This window comes from Ambystoma mexicanum, chromosome 9 (genome assembly GCF_040938575.1).
Source record: "Ambystoma mexicanum isolate Mex_15411 chromosome 9, UKY_AmexF1_1, whole genome shotgun sequence".
In the NCBI taxonomy this organism is placed as follows: Eukaryota; Metazoa; Chordata; class Amphibia; order Caudata; family Ambystomatidae; genus Ambystoma; species Ambystoma mexicanum.
This window is the reverse complement of record NC_090931.1, coordinates 456,221,841-456,241,896: the sequence shown is the minus strand read 5'-3', so window position 1 is coordinate 456,241,896 and position 20,056 is coordinate 456,221,841. Positions and strand designations below refer to the sequence as shown.

General features: G+C 50.9%; 1 long non-coding RNA gene across 2 annotated transcripts in view; it reads right to left on the bottom strand.

The window, feature by feature from the left end:
* Positions 1-20,056, bottom strand: part of LOC138488183 (uncharacterized) — a 361,019-nt gene that overhangs the window by 277,056 nt on the left and 63,907 nt on the right. For both annotated transcript variants that reach the window (XR_011274601.1, XR_011274602.1), the window contains exon 2: positions 7,345-7,524. This is a non-coding gene — a long non-coding RNA (uncharacterized lncRNA). The remainder of the gene's footprint in view (positions 1-7,344; positions 7,525-20,056) is intronic.

Below are 20,056 nucleotides of genomic sequence, written 5' to 3'. Positions count from 1 at the left end.
CTTATACATAAAGGAGTAGGGATAATGCAGTATGTGCCATGGCCTCAAATGGACAGAAAAAAATTGATTAAAGCTCTCCCCCAGCTTATAGCCAGAGCTAATAAATGGATCTATGAATTTGAAAAACAAACAGCAGGGGTAGCCTTAGCACTAGGAGACCTTAGTGTTTACTGGTCGCCACAGTTGGGGATCAGGCTGGGGGCATATGGAGAAGGACTGTGGGCTTTGGGGCAAGTCTTGCAGATAATGAACATCATGGAGCAGCCTTTAATGAGGTAATGGCAAGAGTATGGGATGCCCTACGAAGGATGTACCCAGATACCCCTGACTTACATTCCTTAATGTAATGTACAATGGGTGATGCTGAGGACCCAGTTATGTCTATTCTTAAGTTACAGGAGATGTGGAGAGTTGAGATCAGGGGCAATGCCATTTTTCTATTTTATCGTAAAGAGGGGATTACCAAAATATGTCCATAAGGAACTAGATAACATTGTGGGAATAGAAGCCAAAGGATGGGCAGAGATACAAAGTATAATAGTCCGCCATTGTAAAACAATCAAGGAGCGGGAAAGGGAGACAGCCCAGAACCAGCAAACGGATGAGGTAAAACTAGTGGAAAATAAACTAAATAAGGTTGTCACCCAGGCAACAGCGACGGCACCGGTTCAGGGGGAAAGGACACTCAACAAATTGTGAATGCCACAATTGCAGCACTATGAGGTGAAGGAGGACAGGGACAATGGGTTAGGGGGGGTGGGGCAGTAGCCCAACCCACAGTGGCTGTATGAAGGAGAACCAAGGGGAAGAGGAGGATTTCGAGCAGCAAGAGCAGAAGGCTATGGGGGATAGAGCCCCGGGGAGGAGGATTGGGAACATCACAGTGCTGGTATTGCGGGAGAGGGGGGGCATTTCGCAAGGGAATGCATGAACAGTCCCTGGATGGGATTTAAATATGGGCCATCACCTCCAGGGCAAGGATTCCAAGGGCCTCAACGAATGGGACAACAGTAATTTGGGCAAGGGGGCAAAATCAGTTCCCTTATGGGGCTGACAGGCAAGGGCAACGTGGGAAACAACTACAGCAGGGTGAGGGAACACAGTTTAACAGGAGAGCATGGGGAACAGGCACCCCCTTCCAAGGAGTTACAATGACCGGGCCGGCCCTTTTCATTCCCCGGGACAAATACATATTCTGATTAGGATAGCCCACAGAGAGCACTCGCGTGTCCAATCCTATTGACAACCGCACATTGTGGAGGCGGAAATAGGAAATAAGCAATTTATATTTGTGGTAATTTAGGTGCAACTAAATCATGTATTATGGAGGGGAACTTTCCATTGTCAGGTAAAACTCTTGACACGCAAGGATTCTCTGGGGCTATTTCGACGGTTCCATACACTAAAGAGCTGGATATAAAAGTGGGATGGGAAGGTAGTATGAGCCCCCTTGTTATAGTCATAGAGTTGCCCTGTTAACTTGTTGGGTAGGGATATGCTCAGTAAACTAAATATAACTATCATTCACAGATCAAGGGGAAGTGTGTTCCACTCTAGGGATGTGTGTAGCTCGAGCAATGGTAGTAATCAATGCAATGGCAAGGGAGTCAGTAGTCCGTCGGGTTCCTGTGGTCCCAAACATATTTTTCTATGTTATCAAGGTATTAGTAAAAGCAGTGCCTCAAATTGCGACAAAATGTTGGTGAGTGCCCACAGATTTTATTTTCCGACCGATGGTGCAAACTCAGTGTGCAGTGCATTTCAATGAATGCATTTGCAAATTGCAAGTAGGGCTGGCACTGGGTCTGGGCTGCCTTCTTTCTGTGTGCAGCGAGCCAGGGGCTGGAGGAGGTAGAGTTTGCCCAGGCCCAGGCAGCTTGGAACATTCCCGAATCCCGACGCACGTGTGACTGTCAGACAGTATGCTGAGCAGCACTCCGTTCGGGCTCCATAAAACCCCTAATTTTATTTTAAAATCTCAGCTTTTACTGCTGTGATAGGTGGGTGTTTGGATTCAGAAGCGCACACAGCATGAGCAGAAAAAGAAAGGTATGTTTTTTTTTTCTTAACTGCAGTGCTGCCGTTTGTAAGTCAATCGGAGTGTAAAAGGTCTGACAATACTATTAGCCACAAATCTATTTGGAACTGGAAGTTGTCCGTCCAATGCTTAAATGCAACTTTTTTTTGCAATCATAAGGCCTTCGTCTCAGGTGATTTGGCAAGTTTTGCATTCGATCTTGGGGTATGCTATTCAAAAGATCATCTTTCAAAATGTTAATATTTGTGTCTGTGCGTTGACACATGCTGTTGAATATCTTGCCACCAATTGTTCAGGTTTTTGCATGTAAATATCATGTGGGGGTCTGCACAAGCAGCGAGGGGGCATGTTAAAGGGGGTCAAAAGGGGATCAAGCTGGTGAGCAGGAGAAAACCCCCAGCCAAGCCAGAGATGGAATGTCTGCTCATATGCTTCGTTTCCATCTTTGCCCTTGCCTTGAAAACTCTTCCTAGCCCAATGCTACCACCCCACACCAGGACCGCTATCCTCTTTTTCTTCTCTCACTTTCTATCTCATGGCCTTCTTTCCCTCTGTCCACCCTTCTGTCCCGATTCCCCACTTTGTTGAAATCTAGCGTTGTGCGATTAATGAGACCTTAATACAAAGTGCGACTTTGTAAATGTGTTGTTATTCTCTAGATCGTGTGTTTTTTGTGAGACTGAATGTGCATGGTGCGCAATACCTGTCAGCAGATGAGGATGTGAAATACTATGAATCATGTTACAATGAGCGCACAGAACCTATTACCGAAAAACTCGTAGTTTACACACTTGTAGGCTAGCACAGGTCTTTGAATTGGTCCGCGAGCAAGACCGTGAACCCCACATTCCACCCAGTGTTTTTGGTCTGTGTAGATTTATATCTAATTCCTGGAATTTTCTCCCAAACTAGCCAACTCCGTTCTATGATATAGTGTTGTAATTGGATCTGTGGGTTGGCTGGTGATGTCATTTGGAGTGTGGAGTGTTGATGGATATGATGTGTGTGAGGTTCCACGGATGTCAGTGGGACCTAATGAGCTTGGTTGGGTGGATGTCCCAGTGCTTTCTCTACTATATAACTACAAGGAATAAACTTACCAGTAAATCTACCTTCTGGTCTGGCTTGGTGAGCCATGTTACATCACTGGTGACGAGGGTGGGATTCCTGCTGGGAAGGAGCAGCGGGTGAGGAGCACGGTCTTCCTGGGAGACGTCCATCCAGTGGTTCTAGTCCTGCATTGGTCAGAGGGAGTTGGCCTGTGTGAATACTGTAAGCCGGGCGGTGCAGGAGTGGCAGAGGTCCAAAGTCAGGGTCCAGGACGGGGGCCCTGAGGATCTGTTGGAGCACGAGGTCTAGTGTTCCAGGAAGGAGGAACGGCTGGGGGCGCCGTTTCGTCCATGTTTCAAGTGGCTGTGCAGTGGGCTGAGGCGGCTTGCTGTCGTTGGCGATGGCCTATTAATGTTGTCCAGCATATCAGGCTGAATGTGTGGCTTGGAGCTGGGACCGAGCACCAACTGACAAGGCACGGTCCGTGTGCTGGCGGTCAGGTTGTGGACAGGCTGAGGGGCTGGCCGGCTTGTGAGTCGGTGTTGCAGGAGCTTCGGCGGGGAGGCACTGCAGTTGACGTGGGTCGGATCGACCACACCCATTACTCCTCGTGCCCCTGGAGCTGCGGCGGAGAGGATCTGGATTTTCCGTCTGCAGCGGGGGTTGAAGCTGTGATGGAGTACAGTGACTGTGATCAAGGTAGTTCAGAGCAGAGCTTTTGCAGACACATGGGGACAATTCCGATGATTACCACGGGTCGAGTGGTGCAGGTACTGTTGGTCTGGGGCATGGGTGTTGCAGGCGTGGATGGCGCTCATGGTGGTGTTTACTCCCTGATGCCTGCAGACTGTTTGGTGACGTCGGTGGGCGGGCAGCTCACATACCAGCGTGGGCAGTTGGAACGCAATGTTCTATCTGAGAGCAACCTTCTTTTGGGATGCTCCACGAACGTGGAGCACCATGTAGGATTTGCGTTGGTGGACGGCCAGAGTGCAGACTTTTTGTGGCAAGTAAATGGTGCTTCAGAGCTGCACGAAACAGCTGTGTGAGTGGCTGTTGGGCTGCATGATACAGTGGCCATGAAAACGGTCGGACAATAGCTCACACAGTTGTTATTGGGTCTGGGGCGACCTACAACGAGGAATTTTGTGGACAAGCGGTGTGCGCGGGTGGCATTTCGAAACAAAGCAAGAGGAGTGGCCAAGTTCCCAACGTGTCCCTAAGGGAGTTTGTGCATGCATCCAAAGTGCACATATGCGCGTATGTGTACTTGTGTAGCAGCACTATGCCTTAGGCCCCCAGCCTGACAGGTCTGTTTGGCTACTTTGGCAAAAGGTATGCATTTCGGTTTTTGTTGTTGAGCAAACACGCTTCTAGCGCTTGCAGACTCACTCCCACCCCAACCCCCTTCCCAGTAACTTCAATCAGGGGTGGACTGGCCTATAGCGAACTCGGGAGATTTTCCGGTAGGCCTCTGCACCCTGGGCCTCTTTTGTGTGATAACCTATTTTATTTCCACATTTTCTCGTGGCGAAAAACTTGGGCTTGTTGAAAAATGTGTAATATGAGGACACTTTGAAAATTCTTTTCAGGCCCTCTTTTGGTTCCGAGTCCACTCCTGCCTTCAATCCGACCGCCTCCTTCCCCAACCATGCTACGTGATTGGGCCTGTTGGCCTGTGTTAACTTCTGCAAGGGTCCAAGAACCTTGCAGGCTTACCAACCGGCATGATTTAACATTGTGGCTGGAAGGTAAGTTTGGTGCAGTACAACTATGCCACTATCCAAATGAGTCTGTCCTACAAAAGTTCTTTCTGAGCGAGTTACATGTGGGTTTGTCATACGTTTATAATTAAAAACCTTACCTCATATGATCTTATACTTGCACCAAATAGCTGGAGGTTTGTTGCAAAGAATCTGCATATCTATGCATGTTTATTACACAACTTCTTTTATTACATGTCTTAAAATCACTGAAAGTACAGTGGGCTTAAATAGTTTTTTCAGGTCGACATTATTTTGCATTCTGGGACTTATAATTTACCATTCTGGATGTAAAATTTAAAGACACAATATAATTTTGGCTTAACATTCTGCTGTAGGGGTTTACATGTTCATGTGGCTTTATTGCGCCCAGTGGTGGGGGATGCAGTCATTTGTAAATTAAAATGACGAGAGATAGGGGTGACTGGGGTTAGTGGTTCTCCATCCCATCATTTTAGTTAGCAAATGACATGTCTCTTCTCCCTGCTTGAGGCTGTCGGACGGGTTCTGTGACTCTGCACTGCAGTGCATGCCACATGGCACCAGGGTATTTAAACCCTTCAGGTGTAAAGGCGCCATGAGTCAATCTCAAGGGGGTTACTCTACAGCTGCTGCTCCCATTATTTGAAGCACCACAGTCCGTGATAAAACACAGCGATATATTCCTTTGAGGGCTCGCCTTACAACTTCAAGCTGTGTTTGCTGGATTCCTGCGGCTGTCATTTTCCTCCCGTGTTATCACCTCAGTTATTGCCTTAGCAATCATCTGTACCACTTCTTAGCTATGTCAAGGCCATGGGCAATTGGGCATGTAGTGTTTCAGATCCGTGCTGGGTGGCCATCTCTTGTGACTGTCTTGATTCAAGACACAAGATGGACATCCAACAGGGATCGGAAACACTAAATGCACAATTGCCTGCCCAATGCCCATAACTATAAATCCTTCTTTGTCACTAGACTCACTACGGCAGTCAGAGGCACCTGTGGGGTTAGAGTATACATTATAATGGAGACAAAAGAAAAACAGCCGGTGGGTGGGGTCATTATATTGTAGCCACAGATTATTCAAGAGCCTTCAATCAGCAGCCCGCCCACCACTGTATGTATTTCTTTGTCTCTCCTTTATGTATTCCATTTCCTGTCTGTGTAAAATAAAATGTCACATCAGGCATCACATGAGGTGTCAGTCTAAAAGTACTGTAACGATTCTACTTAAAAGGAGAGAGGAATGACCTCATAGACTAATAACTTGAATCATCTATCAGAGTTATAGTTGCTTGTTGACTATTACTGTACTATCACCGCCACAGACGCAATAAGGCTATTTTATTTCCAATTCTAGGGTCAAATAATGAGCCATATTTATACAAGTGCAGCTAGAGCAACTGTTAGGTGAAGTAGTGAATAACAACCAAATCCAACAATGATGGAAGAGGTAGATGTCCACCTTGACACTGACACTGCCAGCCCATCATGTGAGGAAATGCTGCTGTACCCTACCATGAAACATCGAACCTCAGCAGTGTGGACTACTTTGGCTACGCTAAAATCAGAGGAGAAAAAAGAAGATGGCTTTCCCATTTGCCATGCCTGTACAAAAAAAGTCAGCTAAGGTTGGAAACACATCTAATATGTTTACGCATCTTCGAGAGCACCATCCATCCCTTTTTCTAGAAACGCAGCGGTCCATCAAAAGGAAATTACTTGCTCCTCCTGCCACTTTCACTACTACAGCAGATTCCACAGAAGCATCATCCAGTACAAAGATATTTTTTGTTTTAAACCTCGTCAACATTCATCACCAAATAAAATAATTCATGATGAGGAGTGTAACGTGTGCATTGCGCACTAGTACAGTGCACTGCATCACACGCAGCAGCACACAGGCCCAGCTTGGACTGGCGAGGTGCTGCTGCCTTGGCAGAAAGGTGTGTCGGGCTGTCCACTTGTAGATGATTTTGTTTACTTTTGAGTTAATTTTTTTTTGTATTTGCATTTGCAGCAGTGCCCCCAAAACTCCAGAAAACCTCACTCAATTTACAATGGAAATAATGTTTGAGAAGCAAAAGAAATGTGACCGTACCCCTAAATCTGCACAACAAATGAATGCTGCTGTTGCTTTCTTCATTGCAAAAGATATGGTTCCCTATTATATAGTAGAAAGACCAGGTTTCAAGCGTTTTAGTAAACCAGTTGAATCCTTAATATGAACTTCCATTGCAAAACTTTTTTTCTGGAAAAGAAATCCCAAAATTGTATTGTAGCTGTTGGCAGAGACAGGTGGTTTGCAGAAACTACTGATCTTTGGATAAGCAATGGTGGCAGAGGGGAGCCATACATTAGCCTGACACTCCACCACATCTCACCAGAGTGGGTCATGCAGTCTCACTGCTTGGAGACACTGTATGTGCACGAAGACCATACTGCAGAACACATAGCTGAAATATTTGATGGCATGCTACAACAATGGCAACTAGGCATTAATAGACTTACTTGTATTTGCACAGAGAACGCCTCAATCATGAAGAAAGCATTTCAACAGGTACGTAAAGTACTACGCTCAAGCTGATTTGGCAACAACTTAAATTTAGGGATTCAAAAGTGTTTAACAATTCAGCACGTTGACACAGCAGTGAAAAGTTGCAGACGGCTGGTTGAGTCATTCAGCTGCAGCTGGAAAAAAAGAGGAGAGCTAACCTTAAAACAAACTGAACTCAACATTCCTGAACAATCACTGATTTATGATGTAGTCACAAGGTGGGGCTCAACATGTGACATGATAGAGCACTTCATTGAGCAGCAGCAAGCAGTGTGTGCAGTTCTTGCAGCAGATAGAAATCTGTGGCATTTGATGCCAAAATAAAATGACATGACAAACCTTGATGACATTTCATTAGTACTTGGATCAGTCCACATGTTCACAGATTCCCTTGCTAGTGGCGTGGCACACGTGTCACTGCATAAGCAATCATACCAATATTAAATCATCTATTGTATAACATTCTGGTTTGTGCTCCCACTGATTGTCCACTAGCGAGAGAAATAAAAGAAACTATTGCAGCACACCTGAGCAGTAGATACTAGGCACCTGAAACACGAGTGTTGCTTGACATCTGTACATTCCTGGATCCAAGGTTCAAAGAACACTTCCTCACTAATGTCACTGATACAGCAGAAGCAATAAAAGAAAATGATTTACAAGAAAAATTCAGCTTGGAAGAAGGTGAGGATCAGGAATCAGATTTTACCACTGCCATGGCAAGAAATAGGACCCCTCAACCCCCAAGGTAGTGAAGAACAACAGAGTGAGCAGCAGCTGCAAAGCCTTCCAAAAACAAGTCCAACTCCAATACTAGCAAGAAAAAAAACAGTTGATGTTATTCCCAGAAAAATCCTACATGATTTACTGTGGGAAATCACAGAGTGTGTGAAACCGTCCACTTTTCCGGCAGCAGACTGAACCAAGTCAAATACTACAGAGTTCTGCCAATCCTTCCCGGGAAATGAGGATCCCCTCATTTGGTGGAAACAACATCAAAAGAATGTATCCATTCTGTCATATCTAGCCCAAAATACCTGTGCATCCCAGCAAGTGATGTTCCTTCTGAACGGGTCTTCAGTAGAAGTGGCTATATATTGTCACCTTTTAGGAGCAGACTATCTACAGAGCATTTAAACATGCTATTTCTGCATCATAATTTGTGATTTTTTTTTCTAAAAAAAAAAAAAGGTTTGTCTGCTGCTCACTCAGACTTGCAGTGTAATACCTAGAATCTTTTCAGACATAATTCAGCAAAACAAAAGGTTTGGCATAGACCCTCTGGGCACCCCATCTCTGACCATAGATCTTCAGAAGGAACAAAACATTGACAGGGTAATTCATAGAATCCAGCGCACAAGTAGCGCACGCGGCTGGCGCACAGCGTGCGCCTGCGATAGTCTGCGCCAGGCACGTGCGCTAAAACTGATTTCCGCGCTCATGGATTTCATGCTCCCAAACCAGCCGTGGCGCAGAGAATCGCAGCGAGCCTGCAGCAGCGCCAGTAACGCCCCCAAGAACGCCCTCGCGCAAGGAAAAGCCATCAAAATCGCCAAATCATCGCTAAGGGCTGCGCTAACCCTGGACCACTTCACAGGGCAGGCAAACAAGGAAAGCAAAGCGGGCAATCTTCAAATCAGGAGTACGCGGGAAGTTCTACACGCGACTAGGCAGGGAACGTGAATTACAGGGGTACGCGGGAATTATCACACGCGAACAGCCAGGGAACGCGTATTACAGGGGTACGCGTGAAGTAGAACACGCGATAGGCCAGGGAACGTGTATTACAGGGGTACGCGTGAAGTAGAACACGCGATAGGCCAGGGAACGTGTATTACAGGGGTACGCGGGAATGATCACACGCGAACAGCCAGGGTGCGTGTATTACAGGGGTAGCGGGAAGTTCAACACGCGATTGGCCAGGGTACGTGTATTACAGGGGTACGCGTGAAGTAGAACACGCGATTGGCCAGGGTACGTGTATTACAGGGGTGCGAGGGAATTATCGAACGCGAATAGGCTGGGTGGGCCCTCACAGGTGTACCCTGTACACCCTCCACGGCCCCTGCAGGCAGCCCACAAAACAGGGGACTACCCTGCACACCTGATCATGTCCCCCTGCACCCCCATCCACCAGGGGCACCCTCCACCAGGCCCCCACCCATGTCTCCCACCACCCCCACCCCCCAGCAGTGCAGGGGCACCTGCCAGCAGGCCCCCACCCATGTCTCCCACCACCCCCACCCCCCATCCACCAGGGGCACCCTCCACCAGGCCCCCACCCATGTCTCCCACCACCCCCACCCACCAGCACTGTGGGGCACGTGGCCAGCAGGCAGTCAGGCAGCAGCAGATGGCAGGTGGGAGCGTGCTCAGGGCTCTGGGGGACTGTAATTTGGCCTCCTGGCCAGGAGCGTGGTCTTTCGTGTTTGAACGCGTGGACAGCCTGATAGGGAGTGATTTTGCACGTGAAAACCCCACACTCAGCGAATCGCGCGAAAACCCGTCACCAGCATATGTGCGTCTATAGTTACCTGCACGGGCAGTGTCAAAGCGTGTGATTGGTGAAAATGGATCTACACGCAGGAGTGACAAAGCGTGTGATTGGTGAAAATGGATCTACACGCAGGAGTGACAAAGCGTGTGATTGGTGAAAAGTGAGCTACACGCAGGAGTGTCAAAGCGTGTGATTGGTGAAAAAGGATCCACACGCAGAAGTGACAAAGCGTGTGATTGGTGAACATGGGCCAAGCACGTACACGCCGTAAGTGATGCTGTACGTGTGGGCCTGTATATAAGGTAGTGTAGAACACCATTTCCCTGTACGTGCTTTTCGTGGAGAGCGAGTGGGTGAATTCTGTACTTCTTGTCGTTTCACACGCGATTTACTTCACGGCGTTTCCAGTTCGTACTCCCTGTTACCTCTGATAGCTTTTTCTCTTTTTCCTCTTGTACTGGTTTACCTGGGCCTGTTCCCTCAAACAGTGTCCCCTTCTACTGTTGTCCTGTCTCCTCAGACAGCGTACACATCTTCTTTTGGCGGGGGTGTTGCCAACCAAACGCGCTCATTTTTCACGCTCTTTTACCTGGCAGACGGTGAGTCACGCACGTATCTAACTTCTGTGCTTGCCCCGTGTGTAGCCTACCCCTTCAGAGGTCATTCTAGGCTGCGTGTGACAGGCATACGTTCATTGTGTTACTGGATGCCACAGCGTAGTGCAGGGTTTTCCATCAGCACACGTGGTCTAGGAGGGGTATTGTGCACGTTCGTTAACTTTTCTGGGGTGCCTGTGCGTTGCGTGACCCGTCATCTTTCCCCAGGGGTGTCATATAGCCTTGCCACTGCACTAGGGTACGAATACCATCTGGTACCCAACCCCTTTGACACCCAATTGCCCAGGACAATTGTGCACACCGACTCCCATACGCACAATAACATCAGTGCCATGGTTGGGAGGCGTGCAAGCCGTAAGGGTGGCAAAGGTGGCCGAGCCACACGTGGTGGCCGTGGAGGATCCACTAGGGGACGTGGTTGTGACTTGCAGGGTGCCCCTGTCCCCCCCCAGTCTGGAGGACCAGTCAGGGACACCCATGCCCCCCCCCACACCCCCCAGTTGAGGGTCATGTGGCTGATACCAACCCTGATCAGCCCTTGTCGGACCAGCCCATTGTGGCACCAGACCTGTCCGAGGGTGATCCCATCGCTGACATCCAGGTCAGCAGGTCCACTGCACGTGCACCGGTGCACATTGGTGTCATCAGGGCACGCGCATCTATGCCAGATAGGTCATCTGCTGGCCCCCGTAGCCAGGGTGTGGCTCCATCCACCCCACCTCTCATACACCCTGCCAAGACTGTGTCGGTCCTAGTTCATGCACCTCAGATCAGGCCTGACCCCATCCCACTACCCCCAATGCCTGCACCTACTCCCATGCTGAGTGTGCAATCCCACACACCCAGTACTGAGTCCACCACGGCTCCTGCCCCTAGTGTCGACAGCGGCGTAGGACACTCTGGATCCCCACCCCCTTCCAAGCGCAAGAGGAAGAGTGCACGTCCGGCACAGGCTGATGCCCCAGGCACGGCTGCACAGTCCGGCCCATCAAGGAAGCCAAGCTTCACAGACGCCGAACTGAATGCACTTGTTCAGTATGTGTCAGATCATGATAGGGAAATGGTCATCGTTGCAGGGTCCAAGACCACACATGCCAGACGCCAGGCACACTGGCAGACCATTGCTGACAGAATAAGTGCCCTTGGAGTAGTGAGGCGCACAGCTAGTGATTGCCAGAAGCGCTGGAATGACCTTAAGCGCAGGGCAAAGGATAAGCTGGCCTCAAGTCATGCCGCAACCTTGGTGACTGGAGGTGGGTCCCCAGCACAGGAAATAGAACTCACACCACACGAGTCCGTAGCTGGATCCTACGTCACCGAGGGACAACTCCAAGGTGTGGGAGATCTCCCTGATTACGAGGCATCATCCGGTGAGTGCACATGCATGTGTGTATTATCCATGTGCATGGTGTGTGTGTGAAGCATTCATGTTGGGTGCCTGTCAAGGGGGTGTGTGGCAGAGTTGATAGTGGCACCCATGTGCCTCATCCAGTATGTTCAGTGCAACACCATCTGCCCACAGCACTATCCCAACTGGCAACAGTGCACATATGGCCCTACACCATGGAAGTTGCCCTTGAATTGTCATTTTGTCACTACATTGTTGCTCATACTCCCCTGTCTATTCATCTGATGTCTTACATACCATTCCTATACTTTCCCCCAGCCAATCAAGTTTCATCTTCACATGCCTGACATGCAATGATACCACATGCTAATGCGTCCTCTGTATATAAATGCCAACCAACATGCTGTCATACTGTGGATGTTGCCTTGACATCCACCTCCTACCTGTGTGCTTTGGTACCGTCTGGTTTCGAGCCCCATTCCCTCACACTCCATGCTGCTCTTCATGGTCTATCTTCCCTGACTTCTACAGTTCAGACCATCGTGCCCTACTCACGACACCTGCTTGCTAACAGTCAAATGAGGGCACCCTGCCCTCCAATGCGACCCACCCTATTGCTGACAAGTGCATCTGAGCCTACTCAAAGCTAACTCTCACTGACATCTGCTCATACATGCCTTTGCCTGTCCCATAGACCCTTCACATGGTCCCTGTCCTCTCTCCTTGCTCCTCTTCCACCATCAATGGTGGGACCCGTTGGGGTGTACTCCTGGCCTCCTTCCAATCCTCAGAGGCCACAATTGATGTGCATGGTAATGGGAGCATCTCAGTCCAAGGCCCTTAGGCCAACCTCATTCTCCTTGAGAAATGCTACCCACATCTCATCAACTTCCTTTCCTCTCCTGCTGTCCCCCCTCCTCTCTCCTCATCAATCCTGCACTGCCTCCCTGCACCCTCCCATGATCCTTCTCCGCCTCCCACTCCAACTCCTACACATGCTGCACCTCTGATCTCTAGCACTCCCCGTAAGTCCTCCAAGGCTGTCAACCTCCTCCACAATTACACTCCTTTCACTGCGGCTGCATCAGGCATTCCTCCGATATCTGTCACTTACATGAGGTTATGCACCTTGACATCCTTGGTCTCATGGAAACATGTCTGACGGCCAGCTCTGTCTGCATCCTTCACACACTCCTACCTGATGTTCAGGAGACCCTCTCCCTGGCCCGCCACTACTGTGCAGGGGGGGTGTGCCCTTGGCTTCCCTGAGGGTATTCCTGCCACTGTCACTCCTACTTAGACCTACTCCACTCTGGAATGGCTTGTGTGACGTCTCTCTCTACCACACCTTGACATTCACAAACTGTGCGTACTGTGTCTGGGAAAACTGGTCAAATGTACTACTTCCTTTCTGAGTGTCCTCACCTCTCCTCCTCACTCATGTCCCCAGACACAGAAATCCTCTTCCTTGGTGCTGTACGCATCCACCTGCATGCTTGTTGACCCCCCCACGTGACCTTTCTGTGACCTCAGCAACTCCCTCTCACCCTCTAGACTCCCGTCTGTCCCTACTCATTCTGCAGGGCACACTCTTGATGCTCTGATCTCATCTGACTTTCCCCTCTCCGTCCATCTCTGCACTCCTCTCTCCTGGAGTGATCACATTCTCCTCTCCTCCCAGCTCACCCTCACCACCCCACAGGCAAAGCCACCCTCACCACTGTCACACACCTTCTTGGTATTCCAACCCATGAAGTGTGTGTCAGTCGAGGCTCATGCTGCCAAGATCTCCCCCCCATCCAGCTCCCCCTTAGGCTCACTCCCATCCTGACAGGGCCCACTCCATGCTCCACTCTATGTCAGGTACACTGGATGTCTTTGCCACGGTCATGACCACCTGTCTGAAGCCCCATGCCAATGCAGAGTCCTGGCATGACTCGGATCCTGTGAACCCAGACCACAGGTGCCGGGTGGCAGAGAGGGAATGTCCTGCATCATGCTCATCCTCTGGCAAACTGGCCTGCCACATGCTCCAAAGGCAATAGCGCCTCACCCTTTTCACCAAGATGAGATCCCCAATCCAAGGGCACATATCTGCGGCATGTGACAACTCTGCAGGACACATAGAAATCTGCAAGGACCTTGCCGAGCCAGATGCAGTGTGTACCTCCCCTGTCCCCTCCGAGCCCACAGCACTGCATGATTGTCTCTGTACCCCTATAGGCCACCCCCCCAGCACTTGTCTGCGCCTAACACCATCTGCCCTTGACGTTAAGTCCTACTTACCTTGTACAGCACTTCCAGCCGCCACTTCCCCTTGCACTTCATTGTGCCACCCACCCCTGCACTTGCGTGACATGAATGACACCAGCACGAGTAGGATTGTTGACTGGCATCCCCTTCTGCCCCACCACCCCTCAGTGCTCCGCTGTACCTTCATACATTTCTGGACCGGTGCTTCACGAATGCTATATGATTCCTTTACAGGTGATGGGGAGGTGGAATCTCATTGTTTACTGCATTTTGTTGATGTAGACAAGGCACTGTGCATCGTGGCCAATTTGGACTAGCAGATCCACGTACAACATGTTAACTTATTGATGTGATGATGCAATGTCAGGACCAGAGTGGTTGAAATCCAAAAAAGTTGCCCTCCTCTCCCTCTTCACTTGGTGGCTATGTCACATGCCATGTGTGTGATGGCATGTGCCTTTGACATGGCAATCACCGGCCAATGTGTGATGGCAGTGCTAGGCAGCATGGTGAGCAGGCGTTGCTCTCCAATCTGTACATTGTATGCCCTGAGCCTCCCCTACAGACCCAGTGATGGTGAATGCATAGGAGGTCTCCCAGTCATGTGGGACATGTGTCGTAGAACTACTGCCTCTGTTGTTCATCAGCCCTTGTTGCATGCCATGGTGCCAATGCCTGTTTCCATTTTTCTCTTTCATGTCTTTGCAGGGGACGAAGCACTTGTTGATGCTGGGGATGTGGTGGTTGAGCCGTCCCAGGAGGGCAACCCGGGCCGACCTTCCACAAGTGAGGGACGTGGTGTGTTTGTGGGTGAAAACCCACAAGTGCTGCAGGTCGTGCTGTCGAGGGGTGTCTCTGGGGGTTCCTCCCCCGAGCAGTATTCAGGTGTAGACTCGGAGGATGACACCTATGTGCAGTCGCAGGTGAGTGTTCTTGGGAGAAAATCTCCTCTGTCCGACCCACCTGCAGCCGGGCCATTGCCCTCAATGGGGATGTCAGTGTCGGCAGCTCAGCCTCCGGTGGTTACGGATGCAGGGCCACACCACACAATCTCTGATCCTGTTCCTGGGGCTGCAGATCAGAGAGGGAATGCAGTCCTGCAGCCTGAGGCCTTGCCGGCACAGCAAGGCGCAGTCCGCCTTGCCCCAGGCAGGTGTGGTGCCCGTCAACGTGGTGGCCGTATGCCACCTGGCAATACCGCTTGGGAGCAATCCATCTACGGTATGGCCAACCAACAGGCAGCATCATCCGAGATGATTGCACAAGCCATGGATAGGGTGGCCACTTCCATTGTCCCCCCAGAAAGGCTGATGGAGCGACTGGAGCAGGCTACAGAGTCCATCTGCCAGGCACACAGGGAGGATATGTTGGCGTCCAACATGGACAGGCGGGCGGCACTGGCGACTCTGCGGGAATCACTTTCCATGGAGTCCCAGCGCCACAGGGAAGGCCTGAGGGAAGAATTCCATCACCTCAGGTCGACCCTGTTAGAGCTTGAGGCTTCATCCCATAGAAGGACAGAGGAGCAGCTGGAGCGTCTGACACGGACGCTCTCGGCCGAGATGCAGGCAACTCGTGCGGAGGTCAGGTCATCCCGGAAGTTACTGCATGGGGACCTCCGCATGATTACAACCCAGAACCAGAACTACCAGACCCGCCTGCTTGCAGCCATGGAGGAGCAAACTCGTGCTTTGCGTGGGCTGCCTCCCATTGTCACACCATCTTCTGAGGCAGCTCCCCCACCTCCTGAGTCAGCTGCAGGGTCTGGCCAGAGCGATAGCGACTCATCTCCCACAACAGAGTAGCCGTGTGGGCCACGAGCCTATGGGGTGTTTTAGTTTCCCATGATCCACACAGGTGGATTGTGGCGTGCATCCTGTCCTCGGACCTCATAGGTGGCCCCCTCCCCCCCCCCCCGCCGGCCCTTTCATGGCCATTTTTTCTCAATATTTTTTTTACTTTTCCAAGAGTGTTGCCTTGTGTGGGTACCTGGGCATACACTGTATTGTGGCTGGGCACATGCAGGATTGTCCTGAGTTTGGTTTCGATGCTTGGGTAGCAGACATCCACACCCCTCCTGCTTCCGTTTCCATGGGCTTGCAAAGGGTGTGCCCAAGTGACAGCAAATTACACGGTGACATTGGACTCCCATGAGCTGTTGGCCAGTCCATAGTCAATACTGTGTAGACATTCATAGTGTACATTGTTGTTGCACCTAACTATGCATGATGGTTTGATATGTGCCTCTACTTACATATGTTGCTCATGTTTTGCAGGTATTTCACACAGTTCTTCACACGGGCATACTCTCTGGAGTCAGACTACATGTCGGTAGATGTGCACTGACACTTTTGCGTGGCGCCATCACTGTACATCTGGACGGTGAGGACATACCAGCAGAATCAGGTAATGAGACTACCATTGATTACATGCATTGTGTCTTGTTTGGGTGGGCTTCGGGGTGGGTTGGTGTGTAATTTGATTGAAATTACTCTTACACAGGTGTGTAGTAGTGGCTCCAGCGCGGTTAGCTGTTCAAGTGCGGCTATGTACCATTTGGGGCACTGCTATTTGTGACACCGGTGTCATGTTGTGATGGCCAGTTTGTTTGCTCTCACATACCATGACATGGTGTCCTCAGTGGCGGGACTGTGAAGGGAATGGGTGACATGGCAATGTTGTCATGTAGTGAATCGCCTGTGGCAATGCATATTTGATTGATGGAGTTGTGTCTTTTCGTTGTGATGCATTGCTGGTGTATGTGTAGGTAGGGGTGCACACATAGTGACACTTCCATGTTAACAATCTCAGGCTGATGTGTATCTGACAGTTTATTGTCAAGTAATTTTGTGACATTGTCAGGTAGTGTCATCATTGATTGTCAGATGGTATGTGCCAGAGCAGTGTGCACTAGCCAGCACTGTGATTCCTAGGTGAAGAAGTTGGCCACCAGTTGCGTACGGGCTGCCTCCCCCCGTGCCCTTTCCCCTCCCATGCGCAGCGGGCGTGCATGTGGTTGTGGATGTGGGGGCACCACCATGTCCACGGGCAGGCCCCGGCGTGTTGCAACGTTGTGCAGGACACATGCTGCCACTATGATCCTGCACACTATTCGGGGAGCATATAACAGCTGCCCGCCAGAACGGTCAAGGGAGCGAAAGCGTGACTTCAGCACTCCGAATGTGCGCTCCACTATGCCCCGTGTTGCAATGTGGGCTGTGTTGTACCTTACCTCGGGTGGCGTGGTGGGGTTCCGGATTGGGGTCATCATGTGGGGGCTGATAGGGTAGGCACTGTCCCCTGCGGAGGTGGTGATGGGTATCATTAGTGGTGTTGTGTCATGACCCAGTATCTGACATGCATGCATGTGCAGTGGCATTCATGCTCACCAAGCAGCCATGTATCTCCATGCTGGCCAGCCTCTAGGTCCCGGCATAGGGTAGACATTCTGTAGATGAAGCTGTCGTGGGTGGACCCGGGATAGTTGGCATATACTGATGTGATTATTCCCTTGGCATTGCATACAACTTGCACGTTGATGGAATGCCAGTGCTTGCGGTTTCTATAGATGTGCTCTGTTGCCCTGGGTGGACGTAGAGCCACATGTGTGCAGTCAATTGCACCAAGCACTTTGGGGAATTGAGCCACACCATAGAATTCCTGGATGCACGTCCGCCTTTCTGCATGAGTCCTGGGGAGATATATGTGCCTGCGGACTGATGGCCGTGCAGTGATGATGTTCAAGACCTGGTGTAGGCAGCGTGACTGCGTGGCCTGTGACACACCACCCACTATGGCACTTGTCCGCTGAAAGGATCCAGTGGCCAAGAAGTGCAGTACATTCAGGACCTTCTGCAGGGGGCTGAGTGCTTGGGAGCACAGGGTGGGTGATGTGAGGTCATCCTCCCACTCACTGACCAGGTCCAGTATGATGTGTGCTGGAAACCTGTACCTCCCATACACCTGGTCATCAGGCATCCCGAATAGGCTGGTTCTGGGTGTGAATATTCTGGCCCTGACTCTCCTCCTCCTCCTCCTTTGGTAGCCCACTGCCACTGCTGCTAGGAACGGTATGTTCATCCTGGCATCTGGCTTGTTTATTGATAAGTGCGCAAATTAATGCCTTGCGCGTGTTCTAGGCGAGCGTGTGACCCTCGCACCCCTGGAATCTAGTTCCCACTCCAATAGCGTGTGGAAATTCCCACGCAGCAGGCATACAGGTGCGCTGACGTACTTGCGTGTGTAAGTGCCCGCGCACCCCTGAAATACACGTACATAGGCCAATGGCGTGTACGCGCACTTTCGGCCAATTACACGCGATGAAATACACGTACATAGGCCAATCGCGTGTACGCGCACTTTTGGCCAATTACACGCGATGACACTCTGACGTGCAGTATTTCCACGTGTGCTCCGTCATCACGTGCTGAGTGGGGAACGCCCGTGCGGATCACGTCAGACGCGCTTACGCGGTGAGGGACTCTGGTCCAATAGAATCGCGTATGCGTGCTGACGCACTTACGCGCTAAGGGCCTTTCCTCGGATTTCACGCTGACGTGCAGGAATTTCACGTGCCAAATCACTCCGTATCAAGCTGGCCACCCGAAAACACACGGAACACCACGCTCCTGCCCAGAAGGCCGAGTTACTGCCCCCCCCAGTGCCTTGAGCAGCCTCCCACGTGCTATCTGCTGCTGCCTGCCTGCCTGCCTGCCTGCTGCCACCGTGCCCTGCCATTTGGTGCCTGCACATCAGCCATCTGCAGGGGTCCAGTTGCTGTGTCCACCCCTGCTGGAACTGAAGACTCCCAACTGGGATTACATCGCTCCACAGCCCAGCCCCAGGACCCAGTTGCCCACCCACACCTGCCTCTGGGGTTGCCATGTCGGGCACTTCCACATCTGGCACCAGTGGCAACCCCAGGCCAGAGGGGCACCAGCTTCACTGCCACCGAAGTTGGTGTCCTGGTGGAGCATGTCCTGGGGCAGTATGATGCCCTCTTTGGATCGTCCCGCGCCAGCAAGGAAGGACGGGAGAGGATCTGGGCCGACTGTGTGGTTGCCATCAACGCGGAGGGGGTGGCAACCCGCAACGTCCAGAAGATCAAGAAGAGCTGGGAGGACTTGAGGTCCAGGACCCTTGTGAAGGCCCGGCGCCTCGTGGAGGGGGGCCGGGGCCGCATGAGTTCCATCCAGAAGAGGGTCCTGGAACGCGTACGCCCAGCGCTCCACGCCCAGGTCCTTGAGAGGGAGGCCCGTCTGGAGTTGAGCGGTAAGTGTGCAAGCATTACTGTGTGAGACAGGGCATGTTGCGGTGTGCTGGTTCTATGATACTTGCCTGTATGTGTGCCATGGGCCATGTATGCATGTATGTGTGCAGGGACATCATGGTAATGCATGTGCGACCAGTGATGTGTGACCCACATGGTTGTTGCATGTGTTGAAATGCGGCATGGGGAGCCCTATGCAGATTTAGGACATGAGAGCATGCCAGTCTCTGTACCTGGACATGGATGGGGGTGAAGGATGGGTGCTGATGCCAGGTACATATATGGTAGCCATGTCTGTGTGCCTGACCTGCGTGTCTGTGACTTGTGCATGCCATGGATGCATGACACATGTGTGTGACAATGCACAGATTCAGTGACGCACCCAACTTACCCTTGTTTCGCCTGTGTTCGTAGTGTTTGGGGCCAGATGGATGTAACTGAGGTGAAGTGTGTGCATGTGATATGCATGAGCCATGATGCATGTGAGTTACATATCATTGAATGTTTCAAGAGTCAATTGGACATGCATGGAAATGTGCATGGCATGCACCATGCCTGTTACTGTGTGTGTTTTGCCTGGACTGGCCCATGTGTTGTGGAGGGACATGATGGAAGTGTACTTTGACAGGGGTGCTCATCTGCTATTGCTTCCTGTCTAGGGGACCATTTTACAGTAGCCTGA